Here is an 11,688-nt window from a genome sequence, read left to right on the forward strand (position 1 = left end):
ATTTATCTTTTTCGGGTCTCTTTTTAGACCTTCATGGCGAAGTTATTATTTCTTTTCTAACTTGAGTGTGACATTGGTCTTGCGTTCAATTTGTTGAAAAACCCTATCCTTTGTGTTTTTGTTGTTTTGGGTGTTTGCTACCTAGGCTTTACGACCTAGTTATGTTTTTCTATTGTGTGTTTTTTTCCCTTCCAATGACAATTCAAAGACAATGAAGACCAAAGAAGAAACCAAAGATGAAGATGAAGATTTTTCCAAGAGGTGATCGTGGTTCTTCTTCAAGTTTGTTCGCGGGGACGCTTCACACTTAAGCGTGGGAGGAATGATAACCAGGAAATCAATGCAAATATAGGCATCAAAATGTGCTCACATGGAAACAACTTTTTGTAAATTGATACTTTGGAAATGTACCCCTTTGTCAAAAATCAAATATGAAGCAATGTAAAATGTGTAGTCCAAAAGGCTCACATTAAAAAAAAATGTTGAAAGGAAAGGAAAGGTCAAACACCTTTTGTCTCATTCCAAAAATTGAAATGTCCTTAGACCTTAGCCAATGTATGCAAATTTGAATTTTATAATTGAAGAAAGGAAAAGGAGGTGGTTGTAGCTGTGGGATTTGGGGAGGTGGGAGGTTGAGGTGGTTACACCGTCTCTCTTCCTTTATCTTCTTCTTTCACGGTTCATTTCTCCCTCTCCCATTTTGGCACAACTCTCATCTTTCTTGTTCTTGCTTCCCTCTCTTGTGCTCCTTTGTAAGATCTCATGGAGAGTGAGGAAGAGGAAGAGAGTGAGGATGGAAGAATTTCTCTCAATTTCTTGTGTGCCATTCACTTGTGTGTTTTGGAGCAATGGCTCTTGGTGAGGAAGAAAGGTTTCTTGCAGGTTTTTGTGGCCAGCAAATGTATTTGCAGCCTCTCTTGGCCGGTTTGTAGTTCTCATGGTGCCGTGGCAGGGTGCTCTTCATTTGGTGCACTGGCCGGGAAAGAGGTGGCTATGAAGCTTGCAAGAAAGAAGGGTTTCAAAGGCTTTCTTTTCAATAAAAATTTCATGTTTAATGATCTTCATGGAAGAACATTGACGACTATCCAAGAATTGCACGGAAAAGAAGATCTAAAGTGAGAATCGAGAAGAAAGGAAGAAGGTTTAACCACTTTGTTTCTGCGTATGCATCCCTTTCCCTCGGCCACTTTTCTCTCCTCCCTGCACTATCCACTTTTGCCTCCTCCATATGTCGCCCTATCCAGTCCATTTCAGTCCAAGCAAAATGGAGATGATAAGACCACGGATCGTACAAGAGATTTGAGTTTCATTAATGGCAATGATGGCATCATGAAGGATATTCATGGACGAAGCAGTTGGTTGAGGCTGGCGTCGAAGGTGGACGAATTCTCTGATACGAAGTGGGCCTTGCTTAGAAGCCATTCGGGCAGGCAAATTGCTGCGCTGGCCAAGCCCTACGATGGACCCAAGAGCGAGGCTCGCCGTACGGATGACTGCTGCTGGGAGGTCTCCATGAGCATGATGAACGAGAGCATCCTTCGTTAGCACCACCAACGTCCTCCTCAATACTCTCAGATTCTCCACGCAATCTCGAAGCCATGACGACACCTTTCTTCTCACGGCGAGATCCAAAGACAGGGATGACCCAAAATGACATCTTATCTACTCACGTGGAGGGGCGTCAATTCTTCTTGAGATGATTTATTTTATAAAAAAAACGTTTTAACCTTTCATCTTTAAAGCAAAGATAGAACCTTTTTTATGGTGTGCATTATCCCTTTTCAACGATTTTTCATAGGCTTATCTTCTATCCTTCTTCAACCAAGAATACCCTCCAACACACCAAGATATACTTTTCCTTTTCGTTTGTTATTTTCTTTGATAATAAAACCTATGTCTCTTTTCCTTTCAAAACAATTGGGTGGGAGAACTCCAATGCAATATCCTCTGCTAGGGTGTGCTTTCTTGACTTATCTTTTTCGGGTCTCGTTTTAGACCTTCATGGCGTAGTTATTATTTCTTTCCTAACTTGAGTGTGACATTCGTCTTGCGTTCAATTTGTTGGAAAACCCTATCCTTTGTGTTTTTGTTGTTTTGGGTGTTTGCTACCTAGGCTTTACAACCTAGTTATGTTTTTCTATTGTGTGTTTTTTTCCTCTTCCAATGACGATTCAAAGACAATGAAGACCAAAGAAGAAACCAAAGATGAAGATGAAGATTTTTCCAAGAGGTGATCGTGGTTCTTCTTCAAGTTTGTTCACGGGGACGCTTCACACTTAAGCGTGGGAGGAATAATAACCAGGAAATCAGTGCAAATATAGGCATCAAAATGTGCTCACATGGAAACAACTTTTTGTAAATTGATACTTTGCAAATGTACTCCTCTATCAAAAATAAAATATGAAGCAATGTAAAATGTGTAGTCAAAAAGGCTCACATTAAAAAAAAATGTTGAATGGAAAGGAAATGTCAAACACCTTTTGTCTCATTCCAAAAATTGAAAGGTCCTTAGACCTTAGCCAATGTATGCAAATTTGAATTTTATAATTCAAGAAAGGAAAAGGAGTGGTTGTAGCCGTGGGATTTGGGGAGGTGGGAGGTTGAGGTGGTTCCACCCTCTCTCTTCCTTTATCTTCTTCTTTCACGGTTCATTTCTCCCTCTCCCATTTTGGCACAACTCTCATCTTTCTTGTTCTTGCTTCCCTCTCTTGTGCTCCTTTGTAAGATCTCATGGAGAGTGAGGAAGAGGAAGAGAGTGAGGATGGAAGAATTTCTCTCAATTTCTTGTGTGCCATTCACTTGTGTGTTTTGGAGCAATGGTTCTTGGTGAGGAAGAAAGGTTTCTTGCAGGTTTTTGTGGCCAACAAATGTATTTGCAGCCTCTCTTGGCCGGTTTGTAGTTCTCATGGTGCCGTGGCAGGGTGCTCTTCATTTGGTGCACTGGCCGGGAAAGAGGTGGCTATGAAGCCTGCAAGAAAGAAGGGTTTCAAAGGCTTTCTTTTCAATAAAAATTTCATGTTTAATGATCTTCATGGAAGAACATTGATGACTATCCAAGAATTGCACGGAAAAGAAGATCTGAAGTGAGAATCGAGAAGAAAGGAAGAAGGTTTAACTACTTTGTTTGTGAGTATGCATCCCTTCCCCTCGGCCACTTTTCTCTCCTCCCTGCACTATCCACTTTTGCCTCCTCCATATGTCGACCTATCCAGTCCAAGCAAAATGGAGATGATAAGACCACGGATCGTACAAGAGATTTGAGTTTCATTAAAGGCAATGATGGCATCATGAAGAATATTCATGGACGAAGCAGTTGGTCGAGGCTGGCGTCGATGGTGGACGAATTCTCTGATGCAAAGTGGGCCTTGCTCAGAAGCCATTCGGGCAGGCAAATTGCTGCGTTGGCCAAGCCGTACGATGGACCCAACAGCGAGGCTCACCGTACGGATGATTGCTCTGCTGGGAGGTCTCCATGAGCATGATGAACGAGAGCATCCTTCGTTAGCACCACCAACGTCCTCCTCAATATTCTCAGATTCTCCACGCAATCTCGAAGCCATGATGACACCTTTCTTCTCACGGCGAGATCCAGAGACAGGGACGACCCAAAATGACATCTTATCTACTCACGTGGAGGGGCGTCAATTCTTCTTGAGATGATTTATAATAAAAAAAACATTTTAACCTTTCATCTTTAAAGCAAAGATAGAACTTTTTTTATGGTGTGCATTATCCCTTTTCAACGATTGTTCATATGCTTATCTTCTATCCTTCTTCAACCAAGAATACCCTCCAACACACCAAGATATACTTTTCCTTTTCGTTTGTTATTTTCTTTGATAATAAAACCTATGTCTCTTTTCCTTTCAAAACAATTGGGTGGGAGAACTCCAATGCAATATCCTCTGCTAGGGTATTCTTTCTTGATTTATCTTTTTCGGGTCTCTTTTTAGACCTTCATGGCGTAGTTATTATTTCTTTCCTAACTTGAGTGTGACATTGGTCTTGCATTCAATTTGTTGGAAAACCCTATCCTTTGTGTTTTTGTTGTTTTGGGTGTTTGCTACCTAGGCTTTACGACCTAGTTATGTTTTTCTATTGTGTGTTTTTTTTCCCTTCCAATGACGATTCAGAGACAATGAAGACCAAAGAAGAAACCAAAGATGAAGATGAAGATTTTTCCAAGAGCTGATCGTGGTTCTTCTTCAAGTTTGTTCGCGGGGACGCTTCACACTTAAGTGTGGGAGGAATGATAACCAGGAAATCTGGGCAAATATAGGCATCAAAATGTGCTCACATGGAAACAACTTTTTGTAAATTCATACTTTGCAAATGTATCCCTTTGTCAAAAATCAAATATGAAGCAATGTAAAATGTGTGGTCCAAAAGGCTCACATTTAAAAGAAATGTTGAAAGGAAAGGAAAGGTCAAACACCTTTTGTCTCATTCCAAAAATTGAAAGGTCCTTAGACCTTAGCCAATGTATGCAAATTTGAATTTTATAATTCAAGAAAGGAAAAGGAGTGGTTGTAGCCGTGGGATTTGGGGAGGTGGGAGGTTGAGGTGGTTCCACCCTCTCTCTTCCTTTATCTTCTTCTTTCACGGTTCATTTCTCCCTCTCCCATTTTGGCACAACTCTCATCTTTCTTGTTCTTGCTTCCCTCTCTTGTGCTCCTTTGTAAGATCTCATGGAGAGTGAGGAAGAGGAAGAGAGTGAGGATGGAAGAATTTCTCTCAATTTCTTGTGTGCCATTCACTTGTGTGTTTTGGAGCAATGGTTCTTGGTGAGGAAGAAAGGTTTCTTGCAGGTTTTTGTGGCCAGCAAATGTATTTGCAGCCTCTCTTGGCCGGTTTGTAGTTCTCATGGTGCCGTGGCAGGGTGCTCTTCATTTGGTGCACTGGCCGGGAAAGAGGTGGCTATGAAGCCTGCAAGAAAGAAGGGTTTCAAAGGCTTTCTTTTCAATAAAAATTTCATGTTTAATGATCTTCATGGAAGAACATTGATGACTATCCAAGAATTGCACGGAAAAGAAGATCTGAAGTGAGAATCGAGAAGAAAGGAAGAAGGTTTAACTACTTTGTTTCTGCGTATGCATCCCTTCCCCTCGGCCACTTTTCTCTCCTCCCTGCACTATCCACTTTTGCCTCCTCCATATGTCGACCTATCCAGTCCAAGCAAAATGGAGATGATAAGACCACGGATCGTACAAGAGATTTGAGTTTCATTAAAGGCAATGATGGCATCATGAAGAATATTCATGGACGAAGCAGTTGGTCGAGGCTGGCGTCGATGGTGGATGAATTCTCTGATGCAAAGTGGGCCTTGCTCAAAAGCCATTCGGGCAGGCAAATTGCTGCGTTGGCCAAGCCGTACGATGGACCCAACAGCGAGTCTCACCGTACGGATGATTGCTCTGCTGGGAGGTCTCCATGAGCATGATGAACGAGAGCATCCTTCGTTAGCACCACCAACGTCCTCCTCAATATTCTCAAATTCTCCACGTAATCTCGAAGCCATGATGACACCTTTCTTCTCACGGCGAGATCCAGAGACAGGGACGACCCAAAATGACATCTTATCTACTCACGTGGAGGGGAGTCAATTCTTCTTGAGATGATTTATAAATAAAAAAAACATTTTAACCTTTCATCTTTAAAGCAAAGATAGAACCTTTTTTATGGTGTGCATTATCCCTTTTCAACGATTGTTCATATGCTTATCTTCTATCTTTCTTCAACCACGAATACCCTCCAACACACCAAGATATACTTTTCCTTTTCGTTTGTTATTTTCTTTGATAATAAAACCTATGTCTCTTTTCCTTTCAAAACAATTGGGTGGGAGAACTCCAATGCAATATCCTCTGCTAGGGTATTCTTTCTTGATTTATCTTTTTCGGGTCTCTTTTTAGACCTTCATGGCGTAGTTTTTATTTCTTTCCTAACTTGAGTGTGACATTGGTCTTGCGTTCAATTTGTTGGAAAACCCTATCCTTTGTGTTTTTGTTGTTTTGGGTGTTTGCTACCTAGGCTTTACGACCTAGTTATGTTTTTCTATTGTGTGTTTTTTTTCCCTTCCAATGACGATTCAGAGACAATGAAGACCAAAGAAGAAACCAAAGATGAAGATGAAGATTTTTCCAAGAGCTGATCGTGGTTCTTCTTCAAGTTTGTTCGCGGGGACGCTTCACACTTAAGTGTGGGAGGAATAATAACCAGGAAATCTGTGCAAATATAGGCATCAAAATGTGCTCACATGGAAACAACTTTTTGTAAATTCATACTTTGCAAATGTATTCCTTTGTCAAAAATCAAATATGAAGCAATGTAAAATGTGTAGTCCAAAAGGCTCACATTTAAAAGAAATGTTGAAAGGAAAGGAAAGGTCAAACACCTTTTGTCTCATTCCAAAAATTGAAAGGTCCTTAGACCTTAGCCAATGTATGCAAATTTGAATTTTATAATTCAAGAAAGGAAAAGGAGGTGGTTGTAGCCGTGGGATTTGGGGAGGTGGGAGGTTGAGGTGGTTCCACCCTCTCTCTTCCTTTATCTTCTTCTTTCACGGTTCATTTCTCCCTCTCCCATTTTGGCACAACTCTCATCTTTCTTGTTCTTGCTTCCCTCTCTTGTGCTCCTTTGTAAGATCTCATGGAGAGTGAGGAAGAGGAAGAGAGTGAGGATGGAAGAATTTCTCTCAATTTCTTGTGTGCCATTCACTTGTGTGTTTTGGAGCAATGGTTCTTGGTGAGGAAGAAAGGTTTCTTGCAGGTTTTTGTGGCCAGCAAATGTATTTGCAGCCTCTCTTGGCCGGTTTGTAGTTCTCATGGTGCCGTGGCAGGGTGCTCTTCATTTGGTGCACTGGCCGGGAAAGAGGTGGCTATGAAGCTTGCAAGAAAGAAGGGTTTCAAAGGCTTTCTTTTCAATAAAAATTTCATGTTTAATGATCTTCATGGAAGAACATTGACGACTATCCAAGAATTGCACGGAAAAGAAGATCTAAAGTGAGAATCGAGAAGAAAGGAAGAAGGTTTAACCACTTTGTTTCTGCGTATGCATCCCTTTCCCTCGGCCACTTTTCTCTCCTCCCTGCACTATCCACTTTTGCCTCCTCCATATGTCGCCCTATCCAGTCCATTTCAGTCCAAGCAAAATGGAGATGATAAGACCACGGATCGTACAAGAGATTTGAGTTTCATTAATGGCAATGATGGCATCATGAAGGATATTCATGGACGAAGCAGTTGGTTGAGGCTGGCGTCGAAGGTGGACGAATTCTCTGATGCGAAGTGGGCCTTGCTTAGAAGCCATTCGGGCAGGCAAATTGCTGCGCTGGCCAAGCCCTACGATGGACCCAAGAGCGAGTCTCGCCGTACGGATGACTGCTGCTGGGAGGTCTCCATGAGCATGATGAACGAGAGCATCCTTCGTTAGCACCACCAACGTCCTCCTCAATACTCTCAGATTCTCCACGCAATCTCGAAGCCATGACGACACCTTTCTTCTCACGGCGAGATCCAGAGACAGGGACGACCCAAAATGGCATCTTATCTACTCACGTGGAGGGGCATCAATTCTTCTTGAGATGATTTATTTAAAAAAAAAACGTTTTAACCTTTCATCTTTAAAGCAAAGATAGAACCTTTTTTATGGTGTGCATTATCCCTTTTCAAGGATTGTTCATATGCTTATCTTCTATCCTTCTTCAACCAAGAATACCCTCCAACACACCAAGATATACTTTTCTTTTTCGTTTGTTATTTTCTTTGATAATAAAACCTATGTCTCTTTTCCTTTCAAAACAATTGGGTGGGAGAACTCCAATGCAATATCCTCTACTAGCGTGTGCTTTCTTGATTTATCTTTTTCGGGTCTCTTTTTAGACCTTCATGGTGTAGTTATTATTTATTTCCTAACTTGAGTGTGACATTGGTCTTGCGTTCAATTTGTTGGAAAACCCTATCCTTTGTGTTTTTGTTGTTTTGGGTGTTTGCTACCTAGGCTTTACGACCTAGTTATGTTTTTCTATTGTGTGTTTTTTTTCCCTTCCAATGACAATTCAAAGACAATGAAGACCAAAGAAGAAACCAAAGATGAAGATGAAGATTTTTCCAAGAGGTGATCGTGGTTCTTCTTCAAGTTTGTTCACGGGGACGCTTCACACGAGCGTGGGAGGAATGATAACCAGGAAATCAGTGCAAATATAGGCATCAAAATGTGCTTACATGGAAACAACTTTTTGTAAATTGATACTTTGCAAATGTACCCCTTTGTCAAAAATCAAATATGAAGTAATGTAAAATGTGTAGTCCAAAGGGCCAACACATTAAAACATGTAAAATGTGCTGGTCTTATTTTTTTTTGGTCTTATTGTGTTGGTCTTATTGTGTAGTCCAAAAATGTGTAGCACATTTTACATTATTGTGTTGGTCTTATGGTGTAGTCTAAAAATGTAAAATCAACTCTAGTCTTATTGTGTTGGTCTTCGGGACCGAAGTAATGATTAATAGGGATAGTTGGGGGCATTCGTATTTCATTGTCAGAGGTGAAATTCTTGGATTTATGAAAGACGAACTACTGCGAAAGCATTTGCCAAGGATGTTTTCATTAATCAAGAACGAAAGTTGGGGGCTCGAAGACGATCAGATACCGTCCTAATCTCAACCATAAATTATGTCGACTAGGGATTGGCGGATGTTATTTTGATGACTTCGCCAGCACCTTATGAGAAATCAAAGTTTTTGGGTTCCGGGGGGAGTATGGTCACAAGGCTGAAAATTAAAGGAATTGACGGAAGGGCACCACCAGGAGTGGAGCCTGCGGCTTAATTTGACTCAACATGGGGAAACTTACCAGGTCCAGAGATAGTAAGGATTGACAGATTGAGAGCTCTTTCTTGATTCTATGGGTGGTGGTGCATGGCCGTTCTTAGTTGGTGGAGTGACTTGTCTGGTTAATTCCGTTAATGAACGAAACCTCAGCCTGCTAACTAGTTACACGAAGGATGCTCTTTGTGGCCAACTTCTTAGAGGGACTATGGCCGTCTAGGCCATGGACGTTTGAGGCAATAACAGGTCTGTGATGCCCTTAGATGTTCTGGGCCGCACGTGTGCTACACTGATGAATTCAACGAGTTTACCACATGGACCGAGAGGTCTGGGTAATCTTTTGAAATTTCATCGTGATGGGGATAGGTCATTGCAATTATTGATCTTCAACGAGGAATTCCTAGTACGCACGAGTCATCAGCTCGCGTTGACTACGTCCATGCCCTTTGTACACACCCCCATTGCTACTACCGATTGAATGGTCCAGTCAAGTTTTCCGATTGTGGCGACGCTGGTGGTTCACCACCGGTGACATTGTGAGAAGTTCATTAAGCCTTATCATTTAGAGGAAGGAGAAGTCGTAACAAAGTTTCCGTAGGTGAACTTGCGGAAGGATCATTGACACACATCCGTGAGAACAATGCGAACCCTGGAATGTCCGTGAGGGATCGCTCTCAGAGGTGCGGTCGGCATCCTTTCTCCCCTCGTCGGAGTTGGGCGACAGTGGGGGAGGCTATGCTTCGGGGTCGTCCCGTGACCATGCGGGTGGAGGAGGAAGGAGGGACGCCTTCGACCTCTCTCCCTTGCTCGGGGTGATCCCCCTCTGTCGTGCTTGTTCGGGCACACCGCCACCTTGATAAACCCTTTGCCCCTCCCCGCACGCGGGCGTGGCAAGAGGAACTTGATAAACCTTGTCTTGTCTGAGATTCCTCCCCTCAGGAGGATCGAAAAACAAAATGCAATGACTCTCAGCAACGATGAAGAACGCAGCGAAATGCGATACGTAGTGTGAATTGTAGAATTCCGCGAATCATCGAGTCTTTGAATGCAACTTGCGCCCGCGGCTCCTCCAAGGGCATGCCTGCTTGAGCGTCCCTAGCTCCCCCACACCCTCTCCCCTTCTTCGGGGGAGAGGGTGGAATTGATCGTCCACGCTCCGACATGATGTCGCAGTTGGCTGAAATGTACTGGCAGCACCGTGCGGTGACGTTGCTCCGCAAGGGTGGTTTGTTTGCTCGTCGAGGTGGCGGCTATTTGCGGGTGCCTCTTCCCAGATGCACGTGTCGGATTGGGCTCTTCAGAGCCGGGGCTTGCCCTTAATGACACGAAACGCAACTCGGATCTCAAATCAGGCAAGGCTACCCACTGAGTTTAAGCATATCACTAAGCGGAGGAAAAGAAACTAACCAGGATTTCCCTAGTAGCTGCGAGCGAACCGAAAAGAGCCCAGCTTGGAAATCGCACCGCTTTGCCATGTGAATTGTAGTCTGGAGAGGCGTGCTCTGCGGCGGACCGAGCCCAAGTACCCCTGGAAAGGGGCGTCAGAGAGCGTGAGAGCCCCATCGAGCTCGGACCCTGTCGCTCCACGAGGCGTCGTCGACGAGTTGTGCTGTTTGGGAATGCAGCCCTAAGTGGGTGGTAAATTCCATCCAAGGCTAAATATGGGCAAGAGACCGATAGCGAACAAGTACCATGAGGGAAAGATGAAAAGGACTTTGAAAAGAGAGTTAAAAAGTGCTTCAAATTGCTAGGAGGGAAGCGAATGGAGGTTGCAGATGCACCCCGGTCGGATGCGGAATGGTGCGAATTGGTCTGCCGCTCGACGCGGGGTGCTAGTCAGTGTGGGCCAGTGTGGCGGGACAAGAGCATGCTTTAGATGGCTCGCCGATGCTGTCGTGTTGGCCGAGGAACGAAGCATAAGACACTTGTGGCGGGCTCTGCACCTGCACGCTCGGGACGCTGGTGCTCTGGGCTTTCCATCCGACACGTCTTGAAACACGGACCAAGGAGTCTAACATGTACGCGAGCCGGTGGGTGGCAAACCCACGGAGGCACAAGAAACTTGACAGGTGGGATCCCCTTCACGGGTGCACCATCGACCGACCATGATCTTTTGTGAAAGGTTTGAGTGGGAGCGTACCTGCTGGGATCCGAAAGATGGTGAACTATGCCTGAGCAGGGCAAAGCCAGAGGAAACTCTGGTGGAGGCCCGTAGCGATACTGACATGCAAATCGTTTGTTAGACTTGGGTATAGGGGTGAAAGACTAATCAAACCATCTAGTAGTTGGTTCCCTTCGAAGTTTCCCTTAGGATAGCTGGAGCTCCTCGCAGTTTTATCAGGTAAAGCGAATGATTAGAGGCATCGAGGGTGAAACACCCTCGACCTATTCTCAAACTTTAAATAGGTAAGCGGCCGGGGTTGCTCTGTTGAACCCCGGCGCAGAATGCGAGCTCCAAGTGGGCTATTTTTGGTAAGCAAAACTGGCAATGCGGGATGAACTGAAAGCTGGGTTACGGTGCCGAATTGTGCGCTAACCTAGATCCCACAAAGGGTGTTGATTGATTAAGATAGCAGGACGGTGGTCATGAAAGTTGAAATCCGCTAAGGAGTGTGTAACAACTCACTTGCCGAATCACCTAGCCCCGAAAATGGATGGCCCTGAAGCGCGCGACCTATACCCGGCCATCGGGGCGAGTGCAAGGCCCCGATGAGTAGGAGGGCATGGGGGTCGTGGTGCAGCTCTGGGCGCGAGCCCGAGTGAAACGGCCCCCAGTGCAAATCTTGGTGGTAGTAGCAAATATTCAAATGAGAACTTTGAAGACCGAAGTGGAGAAAGGTTCCATGTGAACAGCAATTGGACA

At 44.1% G+C, this 11,688-nt stretch overlaps 3 pseudogenes; all 3 read left to right on the top strand.

The window, feature by feature from the left end:
- Positions 1–8,227: 8,227 nt before the first annotated feature.
- LOC148009453 (18S ribosomal RNA) lies at positions 8,228–9,446 on the top strand (annotated as a pseudogene).
- Positions 9,447–9,775: 329 nt separating this feature from the next.
- LOC148009454 (5.8S ribosomal RNA) lies at positions 9,776–9,920 on the top strand (annotated as a pseudogene).
- A 243-nt stretch (positions 9,921–10,163) lies between these two features.
- Positions 10,164–11,688, top strand: part of LOC148009455 (25S ribosomal RNA) — a 4,100-nt pseudogene continuing 2,575 nt past the window's right edge.

The sequence above is a fragment of the Lygodium microphyllum genome, chromosome 30 (assembly GCF_053477565.2).
Source record: "Lygodium microphyllum isolate KBCC chromosome 30, Lygodium_microphyllum_v1.1.10, whole genome shotgun sequence".
NCBI classification, from domain to species: Eukaryota; Viridiplantae; Streptophyta; class Polypodiopsida; order Schizaeales; family Lygodiaceae; genus Lygodium; species Lygodium microphyllum.